The sequence below is a fragment of the Mirounga angustirostris genome, unplaced genomic scaffold (genome assembly GCF_029215605.1).
Source record: "Mirounga angustirostris isolate CCGP_5_RB_7025 unplaced genomic scaffold, mMirAng1.0.hap1 SCAF_14, whole genome shotgun sequence".
In the NCBI taxonomy this organism is placed as follows: domain Eukaryota; kingdom Metazoa; phylum Chordata; class Mammalia; order Carnivora; family Phocidae; genus Mirounga; species Mirounga angustirostris.
The window spans coordinates 81,242,620-81,268,658 of NW_026991722.1; the positions used below are offsets into that span (position 1 = coordinate 81,242,620).

General features: G+C 42.1%; 1 protein-coding gene across 4 annotated transcripts in view; it reads left to right on the top strand.

The window, feature by feature from the left end:
• SUDS3 (SDS3 homolog, SIN3A corepressor complex component) overlaps positions 1 to 26,039 on the top strand; it is a 160,625-nt gene that overhangs the window by 57,048 nt on the left and 77,538 nt on the right. Inside the window, exons 13-14 of one of the 4 annotated variants that reach the window (XR_010407427.1) lie at positions 16,700 to 16,767; positions 20,417 to 20,556. The exons of the other annotated variants lie outside the window; for them this stretch is intronic. The gene's annotated coding sequence lies outside the window, so the exon portion shown is untranslated. The remainder of the gene's footprint in view (positions 1 to 16,699; positions 16,768 to 20,416; positions 20,557 to 26,039) is intronic. 4 annotated transcript variants of the gene reach the window in all.

Below are 26,039 nucleotides of genomic sequence, written 5' to 3' on the forward strand. Positions count from 1 at the left end.
TGTTCTTTCATGTACATATCTCCATGAGGCATCACAACAATCCCGGACCTTGGTACTCTCCAGACTATGTTAGAGAACATAGTTCCTTGAGAAAACGGAGAAGTTAGGATTTCGAGTCCTGCTCTTTCCCGGATGCCGTGCCCTTCATGTGACCCTAGCATTTCCTCATTTGACCAGGAAAGACTTATCATGTGAGAAAGACCGTGAACTGAATGTTAACAAATGGGGTGGTATATCCAGTGAATGTGTCTGTCTGTAATTCACTTGGGATTGTGCAGTCTTTCTCAAACTTCACTGCATATACAAATCACTTAGGAATCTTGTTAAAATAGAGATTCTGATTCAGCAGTTGGGTGAAGCCAGGGTGGAGCCCGAGCTCACATTTCTAACCAGTTCCTAGGTGTTGCTTGCTGCTGCTGATCTCGGACATTTTGAGTAGCCAGGGGATATAGTGTTAGGTTTATAAAGGACTTGCTCAAATGTGATCTGATTTGCTCCTCACCCAAGCCCTGTGAGGTAGCCATTATTATTTCTACCTTTGAGATGAGGAAACAGAGTCTGATTAGAAACAGCTACCATTTTCAAGGGTGAGGCATTTCTAGGGACACAATAGCAAAGAAGACAGAGACAGCTCTTATTTAAAGAAATTGAAAATCCATGAAGGAAGACTCTGCATAATTAAATTTGAAGAAGTTCTGAGTGCCTCAATGAGTGTTTGTAAGATGGATGAATGGCTTGAGCTCTGGGTGTTGTCATTTATCACAGGAGGAAGAGACACAAGCTTGGGGCAGGGGAAGATGATGTATTCTTTCTTGGACATTGTGACATCCTGGTGTAGCTGTCTGGTAGGCCCTTCTGGGTCTGGAGTTGAGGAGAGATATCCAGGGTGAGGAGAGTTGAAAGTTTGAGAGCCATCAGTGCAAAGGTGGTGGTAACTGAAGTTACTGAAGATTAGATTCAGGATATAGAAGAACGTGATGGAGAAGAATTTAAAGAGTTAAGAGTCTAGAACAGGCTCCTTCCTTAGGAATGTGTCTGGCCAGCAGTTACAGGTTGGCAGAGGAAGAGGAGCCCATGAAAAAGACCAAGAAGCATCTGCCAGGGAGGTAGGAGGAAAGGCACAGAAGCCAAGGGCAGAGAGACCTTCAAGGAAGTGGTTCATCACGGATGATGGGATGAGCCTGTATCATATGGGTCCTGATGTCATGTACTGAGGAGGATACAATATCTCTTCTCTGATATTCCTGCCCCAAAATGCATGTCCAGAATCCAGTCATGAGGAGACACCAGACACACCCAGATTGAGGGACATTCTACAGAACTGGGCTCTACTTTACACAAATACTTGTATCTTGAAAGACTAAGGCAGACTGAGGAACTGTTCCAGGTAAAAGGAGACTAAAAAGACATGACTACTAAATGCAATATGTGGTTTTAGATTTACTCTTAGGTCAGAAAAAAGTCACTCTAGAAGACATTATAAGAACAACTTACAAAATTTTTTTGCATTTTTAAAAGATTATTTATTTTAGAGTGAGAGCATGTGTGAGGGACAAGTGGCGGGGGACAGAGGGAGACAATCTTCAAGCAGACTTCCCGCTGAACACAGAACCAGATGGGGGGTGGCTTGGTCTCACGATGCATGAGATCATGACCTGGGCTGAAACCAAGAGTCAGACACTTACCATCTGAGCCACCCAGGTGCCCCAATTTACAAAATTTAAAATGGTCTATTAGATAAGAGTTGCCGTAGACTGAATGTTTGAGTCCTCCCTAAATTCACATGTTAAATTCTAACACCGGGTGTGATGATATTTGGAGGCAGGGCCTTTGGGAGGTGATTAGGTCATGAAGGTAGAACCCTCATGAATGGGATTAGTGCCCTTATAAGGGAGACTCCAGAGACCTCCCTTGCTCCCATCCCTCATGTGAGGACATGGTAAGAAGACAGCGATCTAAGAACCAGAAAGTGGCTCTTTCCAGACACTGGATTTGCAGGCACCTTGGTCTTGGACTTCCCAGCATCTGGAACGACGAGGATTAGATTTCTATTGTTTACAAGCCACCCGGTCTATGGTATTCTGTTAGAGCAGCCTGAACAGACTAAGACTGTTGCATCAATGTTATTTTTCCAGAATCTGATAATTGTGCTATGATGATGTAACAGAAAGATCTTTGTTCTTAGGAAACATGAAGTATTTAGGAGTAAAGCATTGTGATATTTGCAACTTATATTTCCATGGCCCAGAAAAAAAAATTAAACACATAAGGCAGAAAAAGATTAATCAGAGAATCTGAGTGAATGAGACATGGGTATTCACTATATTATTCTTACAACTTTTTTATAGGAACATTTTAAATTAAAATGTAAAAAAAGAAAGGAGTAGAATACATACTGAGTTCTGTGGAGAGGTCAGGAGACATAAAGGTCAAAAGAGTCCCTTGGATTTGACCACATGGACTTAACCTTGAATTCATGGCACTTAAATTCTAGAATTCTAAATGAATATATAATTACAAATTGGAATAGGGATTGGAAAATAAGAACAGGGTGTGATGTGAGGGAATAGCATGCATGTAATTAGTGCTTTGGTCAAACCAAGATAAAAAGAAGAGTCACTAGAGGGTGAGGTGAGGTCCAGGTGGACACAGGAATCAAGGAAGGTTTGGGAGAGGTTACATTTGCACAGGATATGGAATGATGGGCAGGGGTCCCCAGGCATGTTCTATGTAGGGTGAGCAAGAATGGGCACCGAGAAATCTGGTGTGTCTAGAGAGCATGGAATGTGGGGGAGGAGGGTAGGTAATGGAATAGACAGCTGAGAAGGCAGATGGAGGGTAGATTTAGAAGAACCTTGTTTTCCGGGCTGAGCACCTTGACCTTTGCCTGAAGAGGTTATACCTCTCGTCTGGTGTCTCAGCCAAAAGATGGCTTCCAAAGCTTCTCTCCGCATAGGAAAATGTGTTTTACCAAATGCTTCTAGGTATTCAAGTCAGAAGCCAGTGTACCCCTCTTGCCGCCCACCTCCTTCAGCCCCCACACCCAAATGTCAGCAAAGCCTGTCAGTTCTGCCTTTTAAATATGTGTCTGTTTACGGTTCTCCACCTCTGCTGCTACCACCTGGTCCAGACCATCATCGCTCTCCTAGCTGAACCTCCTGCTGCAGTGCCCCTCCATTCATTGGACAACACAATATTTAACCATGTGTCAAACCACGTCACTACCTCCTCCCCCATCTCCAAAATTATTAAATGTCAAGATCCTTAACATGGCCTGTTGGGTCCTTTATGTTTTGGCTTCTGCCCTCTGTCTAGTTCTACTTTGTCCCATCCTTCCTTGGCTTGACTCAGCTCCAAACACTTAAGTTTATTGGCTTTTCAGTTCTTTGATGGGGCAAGGCTCTATTCTGTCTCTGGTCTTTGCTCTTTCTTTCTTTTCCCTCTGCCTGGACCTCTCTCGCCTTCACCCTGATCCTTTACCTGGTTAACCCTTGTATTAGTATGTTAGGGATGCCATGACAAAGTACCACAGCTTGGGTGACTTAAAAAATAATTTTCTTAAAGTTCTAGAAGTGTGAGATCAAGGTGTCAGCAGGGTTGGTTTCTTCCGAGGCCTTGGCTTGTAGGTGGCTTTCTCTATGTGTCCTCATGTGGTCTTCCCTATGGGTGTGTCTATCTAAATTTTCTTTTATAAGGACACCAGCTCTATCGGATTAGGGCTCATCCTAATGACCTCATTTTAACTTAACTACCTCTTTCAAGACCCTGTCTCCATACAGTTATATTCTGAGGTCCTGGGTGTTAAGGCTTCAAAATATGAGCTTTGGGGAGACACAATTCAGCCTGGTTATAACTACTCTTCTCAATGTTTAGGTTGGAGGTTAAACGTCACTTCCTGAGGTACTCCATTCCAAATTAGATTTCCTGTTGTTCTTGTATACAGCACCCAGATTGTTTGTTTTTCCCCTCTAATAACCATTTTTGTAGTTGCATATTCATTTATGGGTCTCCACCTAGAATTTAAGTGCCATGCATTCAAGGTCCATACCTCTTCTGGTCACTGCTATATCCCCGGTGTCTAGCACAGTTCCAGGCCCATAGTAAGCAGTCAGTGCAAATTTATTGAATGAGTGAACTAATGAAGAGTCCAGAGACTGTACAGCATCTAGCAAGTTTGTGTCTAGTTAAACTGAGACCAAAACCATTGAAAAGAGAGATGATTCTTATCCATGTTTAAAGATGTGCAAAACAAGTGATTTCACACCAGCCCTTGGCATCCCCCCACTGCAGCCTTTTGGCATGAAATGTGCAAACGGTGGCTGGAAATCGATTCAGGCTCAGAGGTAGGCAGCTGGGGAGAACACATTTATAAAATTATTGCTGATGTGTGCTGTGATGACATAGCCCAGCATGACACCACGGGCCAGTGTATGACTAAAACTAATGACATTGGGCTTTTTGCTTAAAAGATAAGAAAATTCAGCCTTAAGTAGGGACTCAGAACAAATTTCATTCTTGTTCATTTGTTTTATCTGTTTGGATTTAGACTTGATTTGAATTGGTTTTCTAGGCAGATCCATTTTAAAAATTTAATATTTGGTAAGGTTTAGTGCATCAGTGCAGGTTTCCTTTAGCTTCTGGTTCACAGTCTCTGGAAGACCACTGAGTCTCAGGCATTGTCAGGCAAGATCATAAATTCCAAGAATCGTCTTGCTAGAAGGTTCTAGAGAATTCTTTCATTCAGTCCTCTGCTGGCCAAAGGTTATTTGATTTGTCCAGGGCAGACTGTACATTTATTTTTATTTCTTTAGTAAACGTGTATTGAGTGTTTACTCTGTGATAAGCATCATGGGTTAACAAAGAATAATAAGATATAATATCCACTCTCAAAGTTGCTCCTTGAGGGCAAGGGCCAAATCTTGGTCTTGTTTTTCTCCTGTGTGGTGTCTAGTTCACTGCATGGTGACGTTTGTCATTTTTTGGTGCCCAGTGTTAGAATATCCATCCTATCTTTGGAAAATTTCCCATTATATGAGTCTTAGTGGGAGGCAGGGCCCTTTTCCCACTAGAGGAACTCCAAAGATGAGGTCATTGCTGTCCCAGTGTCCTTCGCAATTTAGGATCTCTTCTCCCCACCCATCTTTCTTTAAGATAACATCGAAAAGTAATTTTTAATAGTATCAAAGCACAGAAAGGTGAAAAATAGAGAAAAATGCCACAGATAATCCCAACTTACTCTATTCAACAACTGTTACTTGCACCGTCATCTTCTTTATGTGTGATAATGCAAACCATTCTCTATGCTGCTTAAAACATTTTAAATTAATATTATCGGATCAACATTTTTCCTTGTGATTTCTAGCATTTATAATTATAATTATGAATTCTATTATAAAATTTATTTTAAAAGTTTACATGTTATTAAAAAATTAAAGCTTTAGAAGAGCTGAAACAATAGTACCATGAACACCTGTGTACCTGCCCCCTTCTGGATCGATTGTTAACATTTTGCTGGATTTGCTTTCTCTCTCTTGTGTACCTGTATGTTTTGCCTGCTGAATTATTTGAAAATAAGTTGCAGAAATTAGGGTATTTCATCTCTTAGTAGTTCAGTGTGCATTTTCCTAAGTAAAAGGACTTTCTCCCACATAATTGAATACCATTATCACAGTTAAGAAAATTAACAATAATTTCATAATATCATCTGAAATCTAGTCCATGTTGAAAATTCCCCAATTGTCCCAACAATGTCTCTTATGGCTGGGTTTTGAGAGCATCTTTCTTTTTTAAGTTTCTTTATATTTAAATAATATCTGAGTATCGGAGGTTATCGGGCTGAGGCATGCAGTCCTCTGGGAGGAACCCTGTAGGACTATTTCATGTGCCTGGATCCTTGCCATTTCCCCTCTTGGGTTCTTGCTGGTTTCTTGGGTGATCCACTCAGAGCACAGATCCCCAGTACTCTGATTTCCTACTGGGGGAGGTGGGGTGGGGGGACAGGGGGGGCTCCTCTCTTATAGTGCCCCCTAGTGGGGCTGTGGGGCAGGTGCTCCCCAATGCCCAAAGTCTCTCCTCTACTTTCTCTTTTCATCTTGTCTTGAAGGCAGGAAACCCTGGTCTGCCTTTGTGTTTATTTTTCCTTTGGCCCAAGTCCCTTCAAGGTTCAGGCTTTTGAAATTTAAAAGCCTTTTTTTTTTTTTTCTGTTCTCATGGTCTGAACAGGGTCTGACCCCTTGAATAGAGAATGGTCATGGGAAAATGGGACATACTGGTGGAAGGAGAAAAGAACATCAGTTAATCTTGCAAAATATTGTCCTGGCTTATTTGTTCTGTGCAGACATTAGCACATGTATTTAGCTGTTATGCCCCGGGAGGGCCATACTGGTTGTTAAAACATTAAGATACTTCTGACCTAGACCACCTAGACCATAATCCCATCGTCCTACAAGACAGGTTTTGCTGGTGTATGTTTTCTTTATGTTTCTCCCATGTATATTTTTAGATCTTTATGAATATCATTAATGTGGCGATAAACTAATACCATACAGTGATAAACAGCCACTGTCCTGAGCCCCCTGGCCCCTGGCAGTCCAGCCCCTCTGCCAGGACACTTCAGACCTTCGGCAGTCCGTGGGTGAAAGCCCAGAAGGGCAGGGCACCTTCAGGACCCTGCCTAAATCCATTCTGATGGGTCAGTACCGAGACTTCCAGCCTGTTTTGAATATTCCCGTGGAGAAAATATAAATCGGATCATACTACCTTCCTACTTAAAACCCTTCATTGGCTCCCCGTTTCCCTCGGAATTAAGTTTCAGCTGCTTCACAGGGCACGCAGGCATTGTAAGGTCTGGCTCTTGCTTTCCTCGTTAGCTTCTGCTCTTAGAGTTTCCCCACCTGCTTCCTATGCTGCGTCCTGCTGCTCACGTCCTAGCCAAACTGAACCCATTTGTTCCTTGAAGATCCCATGCCCTTTTTGGATTCTGGGTCTTCTCATAGTTCCCTCTGCCTGGAGTTGCCTCACTAATGACTGCCAACCTTTAGGTCTTATGTTAAAATGTCCTCTCTTCTGGGAAGTGGCCCATGAACCTTCCTGGTCCAGGCTCAGGCTTCCTGTAGCTCTTTGAAGTTCTTTCATTGTAGAACTTATAACAATTTCTTATTATTTCTGCTATCTTTCCATTAGGACTCTGAGTTCCAGAAGGTTAGCATCCATGCTTATATTGCTCACCATTTTACCCCAGCTGCCTAGCCTTGTACTAAATATACATTGGAAGAAATAATAAAGTTTACATATGCATTCATAAACGTGTATGTGTATATGCCTACTCACATAAAAGTATGAGAGAGTGAACAGATGAGAATCAGAAAGGGAATGATTTGGAATATGGCTAAAAATATAATGATGTCACTGCAAGGGTACAAATGGGAACACTGGTGTTTGTGTGTGGATAACTCAAAATCTAGTAGCCTGGTGAAAGGAAGTTCCCAAAGCTGATACAGACCGGGGCAGGAGATTGTTTTACAAATAATTCATATTGTAGGTGCATCATCATGGCATCTTAAGGTCTCTTAGAAATAAAAGCCTAGTGGGATGCCTGGGAGGCTCAGTCGGTTCAGCATCCGACTCTTGGTTTCAGCTCAGGTCATGATCTCAGGGTCATAAGATTGAGCCCCATGGGCCCCATGCTCAGCAGGGAATCTGCTTGAGGTTCTCTCTTTCTCCTTCTTCCTCTGCCCCTTCCCCTGCTTACCCGCTTGCGTGCGCTCTCCCTCTCTCTCTCTGAACATCAGTCTTTAAAAAAAAGAACTAAGGGGCACCTGGGTGGCTCAGTCGGTTGAGTGTCTGCCTTCAGCTAGGATAGTGATCCTGGGGTCCTGGGATCCAGCCCCACGTTGGGCTCCCTGCTCAGTGGGGAGTCGGCTTCTCCTTCTTCCTCTGCCCCTTCCCCTGCTTACCCGCTTGCGCTCTCTCTCTCTCTCTCTGAATATCAGTCTTTAAAAAAAAAGAACTAAGGGGCACCTGGGTGGCACAGTCGGTTGAGTGTCTGCCTTCAGCTAGGATAGTGATCCTGGGGTCCTGGGATCCAGCCCCACGTTGGGCTCCCTGCTCAGTGGGGAGTCGGTTTCTCCTTCTCCCTCTGCCCCTCCCCCTACTTACTGCTCTCTTTCTCTCTCTCAGATAAATAAATGAAATCTTTAAAAATAAATTTAAAAAAAGAAATAAGAGTCTAGAGGAAACCTGGGTTGCCTATACCTTTACAGTGTGAAGGAAGCAAGAAATTAAATGTGGGAAGTCTGCCCTCCATGCTCATGAGCCCATTACAGAGCAAAGAGAATCCTTTCTTGTCACTATTGGGAAGCAAGGCATTCAAGATTAATGTTTGATCCTGTGGCCATCAGAAACATAATAATGAGGCTGCACCCCAAAATGTTTTTCCACCTGTCAGTGCTTTCTGCCTACCATAGACACTAGCTCCTCACCCTGCCAAGTCCCATCTGTTTCATAAACGTTGGCCAGCCTGCCATGAGTAATGGCTGTTCAGTCACTTAAGGGACAAATGTTCCATTTGTGCTGCAGTCATGGGGAGTCTGCATGGAGGTGTTATCCGCCTCTGGCCCGCCAACGAAGTAGTCACCGGAGGTGGAGCTAGTCCAGGCAAGGTGTCCCAAGAAAGGCCGTGACTGAATCGCCAGGGCTTGGCATGAAAGTTTGCTTCTCAAGGAGCTAGTTTTCATTTGTGCCATCATATATAGAAATATTGTGCTAAGCCCAGGAAATGCAAAACGAGGTTCTGTCCTTGTTCATTTATTCACTTCTTCGCTCTTTTACCCCCTACTGTTGTGATTGCAAGCCTAAATTCCAACAAGGAATGAGCATGATGAATGATGAGTTATGAATGAAGAGAGATGAATGTCAGATTGGAGTCAGTGTCCCATATAAAGAGGGCAGGTGCTTTTCAGCTCCCGCCAATTGCTTCTCTGGAATAGATTTGTTTTTGTTTTTTTAAGATTTTATTTATTTGTCAGATAGAACACAAGCAGAGGGAGCAGCAGGTAGAGGGAAAAGCAAGCTCCCAACTGAGCAAGGAGCCTGATGTGGGACTAGATCCCGGGACCCTGGATCATGACCTGACCCGAAGGCAGACGCTTAACTGACTGGGCCACCCAGGTGTCCCTCTGGGATAGATTTGTAATACTGCTTTCCAGGCATTCCATTTTCCCTCCTGCAGTGCTCTTCCTGCAAGGGGATTAAATATCCCCTCCTTGTTGACTGGCTCTGGCCAATGAAACGTGGGTGGAAGAGGCGTGTGTCACTTCCCCCAGTGAAAGCCATGAGCTTGGTTTGCTGTGTCTCCTTTTCCTTCTGCCTCAGTGACTGTCAGTGTTCCAGATGGAGCTCAGGGAGAGACGGGGTGCAGAGCCTCAGCCTACCCACGATAGACATGGAGTGTGAGTGAGAAAGCAGTTTGAGATTTTGGCCTTGTTACTGTAGCATTGCTTGCCTATCCTGACTGTATATGTAGTAGTCCAGATCTTTGGATGTTTTTGGTTTTTTTCCCCTAGAGAGGCCATAAATCCAGATTTTTTGTGAAATATGTATATTTTAAATTTTATAATAAACCAATTATATATATAACATATAATGAATTGTATATATACATAACATACACACACACTATTCGGAAGGTGGGCCAAAAAACATGTGTGGACCACTGGTTTCCTATCTCTAGGCAAGACACAAGGTACATCGTGGTATACAAAACAGACATGCTCCTTAGCTTATAGGGCTTACAGGAAATAAATACAGACAAAAAGGAAAAAAGTAAAAATAATTATTGAGTTGTCCTTGTGATAAGCATTAAAAGTGAAGTACAGGGTGAAGTGAGAACTATCTGAGGGGAATCAATCTAGATGAGGGTCAGGAAAGGCTTCACTAGGAGATGAGAAGGACTTGGGTCAAGGGCATAGCACTGGGGCTGGGAACAGGTGAGAATGGCCAGGGGAAAAGTCCTGAGTGGGGAAGTAGGGACTCTAACCCTAACCCTAATCCTAACTCAGAAGTTGAGGAGCTTTGAAATTCTTCCAATATAGCTGGAGCTCCAAGTGGCAAGAGATGAGGCTCAAGTGGCGAGGGAGTCCTTGTAGGCCATAAGGAATAATTTGGGCTTTAGCCCGAGGGTAATAGGGAGCCACTGAATGATTCTTAGCAAGGGATGGTCATATTCTGAAGTTGTGGGAAAGTGACATTTAATCATTTATTTTTGTTATTGGTTTATTTGACATATCTTCGAGTGTCCATTCTGTGGCAGGTGTTGTGCTAAGCCCAGGAAATGCAAAACAAAGTTCGGTCCTCAAGGAACTCGTAGCTTAACTTAATAAGGTTGATAGCACATAGACACAACTATAAGTAAAAGTGGACAGTGGTATGTCATCATCCATTCATTTACTTATTCACAGTAGACATTTATCGAGCACTTAAACATATGTGCCAGGCACGTTTTGTACACATTGGGTGTATTGGCAAGACATTATGGATCTTACAGTTTAAGTCACTTCATATGGCAATGTTTCTTTATTTCTAAAATGGAAAAGTATTTGCATCACAACAAAATTGTTATGATATTTACATGGGAGAAAGTGCTTAGCATAATGTCTGGAAGATAAATGGTCTATAAAAGACAGCTACTTACTGCCATTATTATTATTATTATTATTATTACTTACCTCATGGAAGGGGAGAATTCCTGAGATCAATATGAGTAGAGGTATTGGATGTAGAAGGGGTCAGCCAGAGAAAAATGAGTGGCTCCAGAGAGGCTAGAACTAATTAGGACTGGCGTGTGTGTGCCTGCCTGTGCATGCATGTTGGGAGGGTCGTTGTAGCATGCCTTTGACAAGTAGAATATTAAGATTATGATTGACAGGTAATATGACTTTCCCTGAGCTAGGAAAGAACATGGCGATGAGGCTGAAAGGTAAAGCTGATGCACGGAGAGATTTATAGAGAACACAGGAAGTAGATATGTAGTCATTTCCTGCCTGATTCAGGATGTGTGGTCATTTGGAGTGCATAACCATTGGCAGGATGACCATATTCCTTTCTGAATAAATTAAGAGAATAAATAAAACATTTCCAAGGCATCTGTCACCTCTGTTAAGGCCCTGCAACATTAAACTAAGTCAGGCAGATGGGCACACTAAGGCTGAGTCAAAAGGCACTCTCTGCATTGGAAGTGGGGGTGTTAATGGTGGGGCAGCCATTTTGACATTGAACGAATCTTTCTAAGTGCTTGGTAAGAATATGGTGATAGATGCTATAAAGATGCTATTTTGGGGCGCCTGTGTTGCTCAGTCAGTTAAGCCTCTGACTTGATTTCAGCTCAGGTCATGATCTCAGGGTTGTGAGATCGAGCCCCGCATCAGGATCCACACTCAGTGTGAAGTCTGCTTGAGAGTCTTTCTTTCCCTCTCCCTCTGTCCCCCTGTCCCTCCCCACCCCACTCTCTCTATTTCTAAAAAAATAAGTCTTAAAAAAATTTTGAAGATGCTATATTATAAGCTAGATTATAAGCATGTCATGTGTATGTACATGTATATTTTGCTAAAATATAAAGAGCAGCACTGTCCAACAGGCATATAATAACAACCAAATATATAATTAACATTTTTCTAGTAGCCACACTGTAACAGTAAAAAGAAACATGTGAAATTAACTTTAGTGTTTTATTTAACATAATATATCCAAAGGCAAATGTTCTTTTTTTTTTTTTTTTAAAGATTTTATTTATTTATTTGAGACAGAGAATGAGAGAGACAGAGAGCACATGAGAGGGGGGAGGGTCAGAGGGAGAAGCAGGCTCCCCACCGAGCAGGGAGCCCGATGCGGGACTCGATCCAGGGACTCCAGGATCATGCCCTGAGCCGAAGGCAGTCGCTTAACCAACTGAGCCACCCAGGCGCCCAAAGGCAAATGTTCTTTTTCAGCGTGTAATCAGAGTGGAGAAAGACCTGCTTCAAAGATGGTGTGGCTATTGCTGACCGAGAGGCGTTGAAGTGGGATTGAATGGCTGAGATGGCGGAACAAGGATGCCGTCGTCAAATATGCTGCTTTAGAGGTGCCAAATTATTTCTCCTGAGGTGAAGGAATCAGCACCGTAGAGCCAGAAGTCTGTAGACATCGGCACATGTCTTATCCACTGTTGGCACGCGTGACCTGCAATCGGAGACCAGTTTTCAGTGAGCTTATGTAAAAATACAATATTTGGTTCTGGTTTAAAAAAAACAACACATAATCCATATAACATTTATTAGATATTCTACATTCTTTTTTCATCTCTAGTCTTTGAAATTCAGTGTGCATTTTATACTTACCAGCACATGTCTGTTTTGACCAACTACATGCGCTAACGGCTCCCAGTATTGGGCAGCACGGAATACAGAGCAATGACTTTCAAATGTTTTTGACCAGAGTAAGAAACACACACACACACAAATGAAGCAAAACTTTTATGAAATAATACTCACACTATGACACTTGCACTCCGCTATTACCTATTCTGTTCTATTCAATTTTTTAAAAAATGCTGGTCATGACCCACTAAATCGATTTTATGACCACCTGTGGGTGGAGGCCTGTAGTTTGAAAATCACTGATATGGAAAGCATGTGGGGTTACATCCTGAATGGGAGGTTAAAGGTATGGGTTCTGGTGTTAGTGCTTCAGGCAAAAATCTTGTGTGGCCCAAATTGCCTTAAATTGCCCTAGGTATTTACAAGGGCAAAAGGCAGGAATTAACTTATCTTGTTTCTCTTTGCATTTTGATTGTGACCTCCCTTTGTCTGGGGGCACTGGAGCCAAATTCTAGTGTGATTGGTTTTAAGAGCTGCAGGATAATTTTTTCTCTCTTTCTCATAATTGAATTCAGATGAGGTAAATGTGTGTGTTGCCAACACCCTGGATACAATAGATATTCAATTGATTTACATATATCTTATTCTCCTATAGGCTTAAAGTCTTATAGGATCCAAGAAATGGCCTTGGGATGAGGGCCATGAACCACCCTGAAGTCATATGCAACTTAAAGATGTTGCATTTTGTCTTAGAAAGGATCTTTGTTCCAACAAAGCTAAGAAAACACATTGATCTAGTGTGCTTATAATAATGTGGGGTAGACTTTCCTCTGCCTTCTAGATTCTGCAGCTGGGCCTTGCAAATTAGACAAAAAAACCAGGTTAATAGAAGAGGGGTACACATTTTATTTGGTATATATATATATATATTTTTTTTTCTTTTTCTTTTTTTTTTTTTTTACATGCACAGAGGCCTGAGGCCTTCTTAGAAAAGGAATGAAGATGCAAAGAGGTGATTAAACCTGGGGGGCTTATATACCATCTTAAGAAAAGAAAGTACACTTGTGGAGAAGTGACCAGGCAAAGGAGAAGAAGGGGTTTGGACTTTTAGGTGTAATAAATTGTGGAAAGGTAAATATATGGGGGAAACTAATGGAAGATAGGGGTTATTTTAGTAAAGTTTGTACTACAGGCCCATTTGGGTGCTGGAGTTCTGTCTCCAGTGATAATGGTTGATAATGGTTGTTTTCTGTCTTGGTACAGAAAGGAGGGGAAGACCCTCACAAAGGGAAATTTACGTCCTACTCTTAGGTAGAGAGGGGGAAAACAAAGAGCTCTTTGTGTTTGCTCCTTCTTAATTACCTTTACCTCCAAACAAGCCTCATATGAAAGTGGCATATTGTGGGGTTGCATATTCTTTTTTTTTTTTTTTAAAGATTTGATTTATTTGACAGACAGCGAGAGAGGGAACACAAGCAGGGGGAGTGGGAGACGGAGAAGCAGGCTCCCCACTGAGCAGGGAGCCTGATGTGGGGCTCCATCCCAGGACCCTGGGACCATGACCTGAGACGAAGACAGACTCTTAAGACTGAGCCACCCAGGCGCCCCAGGCTGGCATATTCTGATCCCCTTCAGTACGCATAGGGATAGCTCACTAATCTTGCAATCTTAATGATCTGAATCAATCCTGGGAATCCAAAGGGAGTTAAGAAAAGTCTCTGAAGATGCAAAATAAATGTCTGGACACTGCCTGGGACCCATATCTGAAGCCTGTGCATCCTTTGAAAGCAGTGCTAAAATGCTTCTGACTGACCGGAGGCAAAAACTTGGTGGAAATGAGTGCTGGCAGGCTCCCTGGCAGTGGGAGACAAGTTTGAGGACCGTCTGAAGAAAAGGGAGAAGACAGATGCTACAGGGACAGGCCACACCTGACCTGACCACACCTACTTCTTTGGAGACATCCCGGGGCGCCTCCAAAAGTGTGGAAGCTGTGATCCCCGCGCTGGTTCTCCCAGGTGCCGCTTCTCTCCTGGTCACAGCTGATTGGGCTGGAGGTGGTCACTTGACTGTAGTTCAGCCAATCGGAGTCTTTGTTTGCTGAGAATTTGCATAAAGAGAACTAGAACTCAGCCATGGTTGGGCGCTGGGGCTCTTCAAGGGTGTGGGGGTGGATGCGAGCCGGGGCTGGAGTCATGGCAAGCCAACACCCAGATAGACTTAAGTTATGGGGAAGCAGGACGGTGAAACTTACAGAGGAAGCTGATTTGCAGAGCAATTTAAGAAGTAGAAGTCAAGAAGTGAGAGTACTGCGGGCCAGCAACTTTCTGGGTCATGCGAGGGTAGCCCGGTGGTTCTTAACAGGATGTGATTTTTATTCCCAGCATCCCCCCCCCCCCCCCCCCGCCCCGGCCCTTAGATGCTTGATTTAAGCCTGAAATGACAAAGTGGATCTAAAGTGAATTGAAGTCCATGGTGAAAGTTCGAGGCTTATTCTGTTAGTCCAGGAGAGCCAAATGTTTGGGGCAAAGGAATGAAGATTATGGTTAGGTAGGTTAGAAAGGGCCCCTGTGGCAGTGCAGAGCATACATTGGAGCAATGAGGAAGTGGAGTCAGGGAGACCTACCACGTGCGACTGACCTTGGCCAGAGGGCAGGGCATGGTGAGGATTTGAGAAATGGTTCAGAGGTAGAAAGCATTTGGCTGGACTTAGGGCCGAGAAAGAGAGGAGGTAAAAATGACAGATCCTGGATGGGGCTTTGGTGGTTGGTGAATATGGAAAAGGAATATAGCAAATGGGATCCCCAAAATACATTTCTTAAAAGTAAAAGCAATACTGGGCGCCTGGCTGGCTCAGTTGGTAGAGTATGCGATTCTTGATCTTGGGGTTGTCAGTTGGAGCCCCACATTGGACATAGAGATTACTTAAAAATAAAATATTTAAAAAAAAAAGTAAAAGCAGTACAACATGACTTTGAACATGGTAGATGGGTAAAATTCTCTAATCTTAACCCCTAGATATAATCCACTTTATGGTCTAAAAATATGTTTTTATAAATGCTTGTGTGTGTGAATGTGTGTGTATTAATCCTGGATTATATTCTGCAATTTTTCCCCACAATATATTATGTGCTTCTTTCCAAACCAATTCATATACGTTTATAACATTATTATTAACGGCTATATAATATTCTACTATCTAGGTATATTAAGATTTATTTAGCCAACTGACTATTGATGGAAATTTGGGTTGTTTCCAGTTTTCCGTTTGTTTGTATGTTTGTTATTACCAACAAAGCAATGGATGTCTTTGTCTCTCTTTGAATTTTTGTGCCAGTGGGTTTGTGTAATAAATTTTCACAGAATTGCTGGGTCAGAGGTTGAGCACATTTAAAATTTTGATAAATTCTTCTAAATTGCCAGATAGCCAGGTTTTTAGGAGAGGTTAATCAGTTCTGGTTTGGTCAAGTTAAGGTCAGGGTTCCAAAGGCCAAGGATGTCTGTGGATGCCCCCAAATCATTAGAAACCCAGGTTAAGACTCTGAACCAAAGTGACAACTAGAGACAACCAGAGGCAGAGCTATGAGAATTCTAAGCCCTGCTAATGATGTAAGATAATAAACTATGTTTCAAATCTAAGTATATACTAGACTCACTAATTATAAAAGGTTCTCAATGTACTGTGAAAGTATATATACAGCATAAGAAAACATAATTCCATCTTAAATTTACCATAAAACTAATACATTAGCTATGATAAATGTCAATTAAACATCCAAATGATGATCTTTCTTGCCTCTTTATTTAAATTTAGAAATGCTTTTGGAAGAGAATGGTTTGGATCCTTCGGATCTCTTAAAAAGTGTTCACCAAATGTCAGTACCCTTTCACTAAAGACCACTAGAAGCCTACTCGGAGTTGAAGAAGTTGGTTGGGATTCTTCATTGCAGCGCTGGGGGGAAATGTGCAATGGGAGCTGTAGGGCGTCTTGGTAGGAGGGTGTTAGGAGGAACTTAGTATAGGATGTGGACCTAGGTTGGACGATTTGGGGGAGGTTTTAAGGAATTGGGGCTTTGCTCTGGGTTGGGTACTGGCAGGAAGTGGGAGTGATTCTGTGATTGGGCATGTTAATAAATCTGGAAGGAGAAAAGACCAGAGTAACACTCCAGGCAACTTGATGAATCGGTAAAGAATCAGCAGCCCCTCATGTTGGACAGGATGGGAGAATTTTGGTGATTTTGGTGGTTTGGACGGTGTTCCTGTTTGGTCTCAGTCACATTGTCTTGCTCCATTGTGGTCTCAAAGGGGCTTTGTCTGATGTTGGTGTTCTGTGTGGCTGTTTCTTTTTAAAGGAGAACCCCAAGCCCTAGCCGTGAGTGCCAGCAGATCAGCTCTTAGCAAGACTAAGGCCACGCGGATAGTAAGTATCAGGCCAGCTCGTGGATGGTCAGGGTGGCGGTTCCCCCCCCCCCCCATCCCCTCAAGAGGAAGTTTCCACTCTCTTTGCCTGGCTAATCCCTGCTGATCCTTCAGATCTCAGTGTAGACCTGTCTTTCCTGATCCACGGCCCCTGAAAATAAATAGATCAGGTCTTCCTGTTACACTGTCCTCAGCAACACGTGCTGTGCTGCTCCTTTGCAGCACTCCTCACAAGTGTCATTGAGTAATTTTGCCACAAATTATTCAGTAATGGTGTCACCAGCTCACCTATAAACACGACCAAGAGTAGAGATTATGTCTTTTTTCTCTCAGTGGCTCAGAGAGTGACAACACTTGGTAGGTGCTCAACGCTAGTATTCGATGAGTGGATATTGAATGGATATGAGACTGAGCTGCTTTTGTGTGTGGATTGTACCTCACTCATCTCTGTATCCCAGGGCTGGTAAACAGTGCTTGACAAATAGTAGGTGCTTGATAAATTTTTGTGTAATGAGTTGTGATGGTTAATTTTATGTGTCAACCTGACTGGGCCACAGAATGCCCAGATAGCTGATTAAATATCATTTCTAGTTATGTCCCTGAGGGTGTTTCTGGAAGACATTAGCATTTGAATGGGTGAACTCAGTAAAGCAGATAGCCCTAATTTGTTGAGGACCTAAATAGAGCAAAAAGGTGGAAGAACTTTGAATGAACTCTGTTCCACTGTTTGAGCTGCTTCTGCCCTTGGCACTCCTGGTTTCAGGCCTTCAGACCTAGGCTGGAGTCAACACCATTAACTCTTTGGCTCTGGGATCTCGAACTACGTGGCTGACTTTCCTGGGTCTCCATGTTACAGAAGCCAGGTTGTGGGACTTCTCAGCCTTGATAATTACATGAACCAATACCTTATAATAAATCTCTTCATGTAGAAGAGATCTGTATCTCCTGTTGGTTCTGTCTGTCTGGAGAACCCTGACTAATACATGGGTTAATGGCCTAATTCTTTTCCATTCATTTCATTCTGTGCGAGAAATCATTCCAGTGGCTTCAGTTATCCCAAATAATTGAGTATGTTTGATGCAAATGTAGTTGATGGCTCAAGTGCGTGCAGTGGTTAGCTGAAAACCATTCTGTCAAATATTTGACCTGAATTTTCTCCTCTTTGCCTCACACACCTTTTTTTAATCTATCAGAAGCTCTGCACAGTCTCAGATCAAATAAAGGCCCTCAAGAAACCAGTGATGACTATCAGAGCTCTGCACACTTCATTGGAAAGCCATAAACACAATTACTAGATCATTAAGGATTGTAAAACAGAAGCTTTGAAGCAACATGCACAGAATTGCCTAGTTGGGCATGAACAGTGTCCTGCACATGCCAGTACCTCCCTGTTGGAAGCCACCTAGGAAAAGACAGAAGATTGTGAACAGAAATGTCTTAGAGGCATAAGGAAATCTGATAAGGAAGACCTGGGTTCTACTCACAACTCTGATGTCCCTTGGGTGATACATTAATTGAACTCTGAGAGCCTCTGTTTCCTCTCCTGTAAAATAGGATATTAAGGACTGATTTCATTAATGCCTTAATTCTTTACTCCTTCTGTTAGGTTCCTAGGGCTGCCTTAACAAAGTGCCATACATTGGGCAGCTTAAACAGCAGAAATTTATTGTCTTACAGTTCTGGAGGCTAGAAGTCCAAGATCAAGGTGTCAGTAGTGTTGGTTCTTTCTGAGGACTGATTGGCAGGGGGAGGCTGAGGGGGGAAATCCATTTCATGCTTCTCTCCTTGGCTTGTAGATGGCCATTTTTTACCCTGTGTCTTCACATTGTCTTCCCTCTGGGTTTCTGTGTCCAGATTTCCCCTTCTTATAAGGACACTAGTCAGACTGGATTAGGACCCACTCTAATGACCTTTTTTTAACTTTATTACCTCTATAAAGACCCTATCTCCAGATAGTGTCACATTCTGGGATACTGGGGGTTAGGACTTCAACATATGAATCTTGGGGAGACAGTTAAACTCATAATACCCCTCCTGTACCCACAGCCTTACCAGTTCCTCTCATAAAAGAGGTAGAGTCCATTTACTTGTCCTTTGAATCTGTGCTAGCCATATGCCTCAGTTTGGCCAGTGAGATGTTAGCAGATGTAATACAAGCAGAGGTCTGAAAAAAGATGCATTTCTACTTTTGTTCTAGTTTTTCTGTGATCGCCATGGGAAAATTCCCAGGTTAGCCTTCTGTGTTGTGGAGCCAAGTCATCCCACGAATTTCAGCTGAGGCCATCTTAGATGAGCCAACAGCCAGCCAAATCCCAGACATGAGACTGAGTCCAGCCAAGATCAGCAGAGCACTTAAATAATGGGCAATTAACCACAGACATGTGAGCAAGGCAGCAAAATCAGATGAGCCCAACCCAGGTTAGCTGAACCCCATATAAATGTTTATTACTATATGCCCTGGAGGTTATGTGGTTGTTTGTTATGCAGCATTATTGGGAGAATATATGACTGATACAGGATTAGGAATATTTACTCACTGAGTTGTGAGGACCTGTGAGAAAGTATGTAGTGTTAAATGAATGTAGCCATGGTATTATAGTGTTTTTACAAACTCTTAAGTATTATGTGGAAGTAAAGAGTTACCAATATACGTTAACATGCTGTGTAATAATAGTGATAAGAGGTTTGGAATGAATAAAGCTAACAAATTGGGCACTGGGTATAAACTATAAATATGAGTATACACTTATGCACATAAATCATTCATGATATTATATGATGTCTACTCTGTGTGGATTCTTAGAGACCACCTCTGAGAAAAATAAGGCTCAGAGAATCAAAATGAATTATTCCAGGTCACATAGCTAGTAAGTGGCAGAGCTTTCACCAGAATGTGAGATATTTATGATTTGCCTAACATGGGATAACATGGTATTTTCATATCTCCTCCTAGGGAAGAGGTTGGCTTTAAAAAATGAACAGAGATGATCACTTTATTTCTGGAAATCTTCTGTCTTGATTTGAAGTTTGAAGTTGGGGCAGAAAAAATTAGACATTTACTCATCCATTCATCCACCCAGCTATCCACACATCTATCCATTCATCCATCCTTCCATCTATCCATCCATCCACCTACCCACCCATCCATCTATCCATCCATCTACTCATCCATCCATCCACCCATTCAACAAATAATGATTGAGGGCCTACTGTGCATCAGGCACTGTACTAGGCACTGTATGTACTCTGCTTCCATCTACTTTCCTTTCTCCTGCTGTTCCATTCTTTTTCTCATCCGTGCCTCCTCTTTCATTCTGCTCTGTAAATGTTGGCAAGAATGGATAAAAAATGCCTTACTTGTTAGAGCAAGTGTGTATAAGATTGATGCTGATGGTTTTAGTTCAGTTGCAGTGTTAACTGCTGTGAGCACACCTTGACACACCTCAGTTTTGTTTTGTTTTATTTGGTGGTTTTGAAAGACCATGCAGTATGGCGGTTGAGCACATGCTGATAAGCACAAATACTCCACTGCAGCTTTCCAGATGCCCCAACTGGAAGCTGGAAATGACATGTTTCTGAAGTTGATAGTTCTTTCCAAGCATTGTTCATCCATTCATTTGTTCTTTTTGCCACTTTTTATCACCCACCAGGTCAGGCTCTATATGGCTGCACTGAACCTATGGGTGGACATCAGTTGTGCAGTGGTGCACAATTACGTAGAGCTTCTTATATGCCAACATGGTTCTAAATACTATCCGTACTTGTTTGGTCTCCACAACAACCCTGTAAGGTATGTACTACTATTCCTCCTTTTATAGATGATGAAACTGAGGCACAGGAGGGGTGGAGTTTACCCAAAGTCACATGAATGCATGAATGGTAAGTGACAGAGTTCTGACCTCTAGATCCAGAGTCTGTCTTCCATATTGCCTCTCTAAAACCTCTGCCGGCATCACCACTGAAGGCCATATCCTCCTCTGGACCACTGTTGGGTGGATCTGCACTGCCACCACCCTTGAGTATGCCAAATGGTGATGCCAGTGGGGACACAAAAAACAGTGCTTTCTTCAGAGTAAAGCTGCTACATATTTCAGCTTAGAATGTGAAACCAGATCCCCTCCACTCATGGACTTACCTGTCAATCCCATAGTCTTTCCAGTCTTCCTTTCTTCTGAAACCGACCCTCAGCAGAGCATCAGTTAGTGCCCATCTTCAGAAAAGAAGACAGCAGGGAGAGGAAGAAAAAAGGCATCTCATTTAAGCCTCAAACTCTTCATCTGTGCAATAGGAATAAGTTAAATGAATAGTGTAACATTAGGCTCTGGCTTTTATTGAGCACTTAGTATGTGTAAGCACTGTGCTCAATGCTTTGCCATTTGCACGTTCTCATTTAATCCTCAAAGCAACATTATGAATAGAGCTGGCCCAGAGCAGTTCAGTAACTTGTCCAAAGTCACACAGCTAATAAGTAGGAAGCAGAGGTTGGATTCAGTCAGGCTGTAGAACATCAAAGATTTCACTCTAACACACTACCAGTGGCTCTCACAGGGGCAATACTTCCCCCTAGGACTCTCTCCAGAAGTTTGTGGGCACAATTTTAGTAGTTACACTGATGGGGAGTTACAAAATCATGAGGGCATGATTTCCTTTAGGCGAGCAGGTGAGCTAGACGTTCACCAATGTGGAGGACCTGTCCTTTGTCCTGCCAGACCTTCATGTAGGTGAAGAACTCGTATATTCTCATCTGAGCCTGTTTTACATATAAACAGAGTATATTTTGCATTTTTTAAAATTTTAGGTAAACTCTGTGTCACACATAGGGCTCAAACTCACGACCCTGAGATGAAGAGTCACATGCTCCACTGACTGAGCCAGCCAGGCACCCCTATTTTCCATAGTTTTAGCATACTCTGATTTTTCTAGGAATGCAATTTCCAGTGTACACCAAGGGATGGTTGTAGTTTATTTTGCTGAAAACTTTATTCATAGTTATATACCATTTCAGAAAAATCATATCAACAATGGTAATGCTGTTCAAGTTATTTGAGGGGCCCACACCACACCTCTGACTCAGCTTGCATTTGTAGCTATTACGCATACAGTGGTTCTTGGTTTATGTGCCAACATCAGACTACCTTACTGTGTCTTCTAGAATTCACATATGAAATTGATTTTTGAAAATTATACATATATAGGTTGTATTATCTCTGAATTTCATTTCAGGATAGTAAAGGGCACATTACAATATATTTGTTACAAAAGGGTGGGTAGAATGGATCATTGCTCCCAATTCTTCATTCTCTTTCTAAATGGCATTACACATCAATACCTTTTGCCATGTGACTTTGCAGTACCTCCCACTAGAGTGGATGGAGAATATTTCTGTGCCTCATTAGTTTAGGGCTTAGCCATGAGACTTGCTTTGGCCAATGAAATGTGGACAGATACGCAAATGTGCCAGTCTTGAGTCTGGTCCTCAAAGACATCCTGTGTTTTCACTAGTTCTTTTGTTCTGCCTTTTGCTATGAGAAAATCATGCTTCAGATGGCCACTGCTCTGTAGAGAATGGGGAGACCCTTAGAACAGATCTGAACCCAACCTGAAACCTGGAGCCAGGCTCATGGAATCCCAGATGAGCTCAGCAGAACCACAGCTGACCACAGACTCATAAGTTAAATAATAAGTATTTCTTTCCTTGTAACCCATTGAGATTTTGAAGTTGCACATTACACAGCAGAAACTGACTGATACAAGGAGGTGTTGGCTCTGATAAGATTGGTAAGCAGTGCATTCTGATATTCCTCCTGTAAGCAAAGCAGTTAGTTCAGGAATGCTTTATAAGTAGGAGTTCTGTTAGCATCAAAGAATGGCTAAATGATACCTTGATACCATGTTAAAGGGGATTATAGATACACGGCTTTCAAATCCTTAGGTTTAGGAGCTCTGTATTTACTCTTAAACACTCTGACCACCAGGGTAAGTACTGGTGCTTTGGAAGGGTATAAATTCATAGAGCGAGCAGGTCAGAGATAATTGACGAGTTCTCTTCTTTAAAAAGGAATCTGGCACCATGGAAACGACAAGCGTGTTCAGGTTTGTGACTGTGGATTATAATTACCAAGTTATTAACCAGAACATTATGTGAAAGATTGATGGTTCTTGCTCAATGTAATGTGTCCTTTAAATGCTAAATAATAAGTTAAATGCAAGGAATAAATAAGTTTGATGGCTTATTTATGGGGTAATTATGAGATATTTTCAGCCCATAAACTAGGGCATCTGTAGAAACCAAATGCTATGGAGGAGAAAGAGCCCTGAATTAGAAATCAGGAGACCTGGATTCTCTGCCACCTGCCAGTTAGTGACCTTGAACAGATTATGTCATTGCTCTGAGCCCCAGTTTCTTCATTTGGAAAATTGGGGTAGGGGGCGTGCATAAAAATACCCATCTCATAGGTGGTTGTGAAGAGTCATTGTCAAAGACATGATTATATAAGGTGCTGAGCACAGCGCCTGACACATAATAAGTGGTTACAAATGTTAGCTATCATTTTATCATCATATATGAGATAAGAGATTTGGCCCTTCTAGAAAGAGATTTCCTATTTTATGTTTTCGGTCAATAAGTAATTGGTACGATTTACAGTAGACCCTCAGTGGAGCTTCCCTGCTTACAAAATTATCAGAAACTTGGGTAAATACAGGCAAGAACAAAGAAGAAAATATGTATCATCCATCTAACCCACCATCTAAATATAACCACTGTTAACATTTTAATGTAGACTCCTAGTCTTTTTTTTTTCACCCATGTATAGAATTTCTTTTTTAAATCTGAAATTGGAATCATGCTGTACATGCTGATTTGCCACCTGCTTTTGAGATGTTTCCAATGTCATTAAATATTCTCCTAAAACACACTTTTTAATGGCTGCAGAGTAGGGTGTTCTTGAGGAACATTGTCTAAGTGGAAGAGTTATTCACAGAAGCCTACTTAGCGCATTCACTTAAATTATACTTTCAGACTTTCTGAAATCTTCGTTTCAAATTGGTCTTAAATGGGCCGGGGCTTGGCTTTAAAATTCCTCTCCACTTCCTCCTTCCTCCCCTAGCTGCCCCCAGGTTCTCTGTCAAGTAGTTAATGATGGTACTAGGCACTTATTCAGTGGGGGAGCTCTCAGTTTAAAGGGTCTGCGTGGTGAACCATTTTGTAAAAGGGAAGAATGTCATTCAAATAACCACCCTCTCATTTCTCTGTTCAGCTGAGTTTTTATTTTTATTTTTTTTTAAATTGGGTTCTCCCTTCGAGTAAGGTCCATCTACAGGTAAGAATTTCCCTACTAACCTTTTTAAAGTACCTTACTTGATGCCAAGTAGCACTTTCTCTCTGCATAACAAAAAGAAATACTTTCTGTCCCCTGTACGTCCCACAATCTTTGGGATGGTTTATTGTCTCCTACTGGTAGTATTCAGGTTGAGCTTCAGGGACTTGTATATAAACACTTAAAAAATTAATAGTTATATACTTATTTTAATGTGGCTTAGAAATACATATAACATATGATATGTAATATATTAATATATGATATGTATTACATTATATATCTATGTATCTTGCGAATGAACCGTATCATTTCATGAATATTATTGCTTAAGGGTTAGGCAGAATTTATTTATGGACAGAATTCATTTATGTGAAAATAACATGGCAAAAAGAGATAGTATATGGGGATTTTGGCACCTTTGGCGATTGCCATGTTGCCATTGATGTTTGGTAGTTGACATTGGGTAAACCTTGTCCCAGTTCAAGCCACCATCATCTTCCTGGACTTCTAAAGCCCCTCCTAACAGATCTCTTTGCTTTCACTCTTGTCCTCCTCCGACCCGTTCTCTACACAGCAGCCAAAGTGATTTTTTTTTTTTTTCCAAAACAAATTACTCTCCTTATTAATGCCTGTTTAGGGCTTCCCATTGTTCTTAAAAGTCAAAATTTTTAACATTTGATTCTCACCACAAGGCTGAGATAGGTGTTCATATCCTTCTTTCACAGGTGAGGGAACTGGAGTTCAGAAAGAGTAAGTGACTGGCTCAAGGTCATGTAGCTAGGAAGTAGAGGAGGAAGGACTCAAATGCAGGTCTTTTATTTTTTATTTGTTATGTTAATCACCATACATTACATCATTAGTTTTTGAAGTAGTGTTCCATGATTCATTGTTTGCGTATAACACCCAGTGCTCCATGCAGAACGTGCCCTCCTTCCAGGCTAACCCATCCCCCAACCCCCTCCCCTCTAGAACCCTCAGTTTGTTTTTCAGAGTCCATAGTCTCTCATGGTTTGTCTCCCCCTCCGATTTCCCCCCCTTCATTCTTCCCCTCCTGCTATCTTCTTCTTCTTCTTTTTTTAACATATAATGTATTATTTGCTTCAGAGGTACAGTCTGTGATTCAACAGTCTTACACAATTCACAGTGCTCACCGTAGCACATACCCTCCCCAATGTCTATCACCCAGGCACCCCATCCCTCCCACCCCCCGCTACTCCAGCAACCCTCAGTTTGTTTCCTGAGATTAAGAATTCCTCATATCAGTGAGGTCATATGATACATGTCTTTCTCTGATTGACTTATTTCGCTCAGCATAATACCCTCCAGTTCCATCCATATCATTGCAAATGGCAAGATTTCATTCCCTTTGATGGCTGCATAATATTCCATTGTATATATATACCACATCTTCTTTATCCATTCATCTGTCGATGGACATCTTGGCTCTTTCCACAGTTTGGCTATTGTGGACATTGCTGCTATAAACATCGGGGTGCATGTACCCCTTTGGATCACTACATTTGTATCTTTGGGGTAAATACCCAGTAGTGCAATTGCTGGATCATATGGTAGCTCTATTTTCAACTTTTTGAGGAACCTCCATACTGTTTTCCAGAGTGGCTGCACCAGCAAATGCAGGTCTTCTGATTCTAGGTTTCTGTTTAAGTCATCTCTCTCTTTTTTTTTTTTTTTAAGATTTTATTTATTTATTCATGAGAGACAGAGAGAGAGAGAGAGAGACAGAGAGGCAGAGGGAGAAGCAGGCTCCCCGCGGAGCAGGGAGCCCGATGTGGGACTCGATCCAGGGACTCCAGGATCATGACTTGAGCCGAAGGCAGTCGCTTAACCAACTGAGCCACCCAGGCGCCCCTGTTTAAGTCATCTCTTGATGCAGGTGATAGCAAGATGTCCTTTGCTCATCCAGTTAGCAGAAGGCAGGTGTATCGACTGG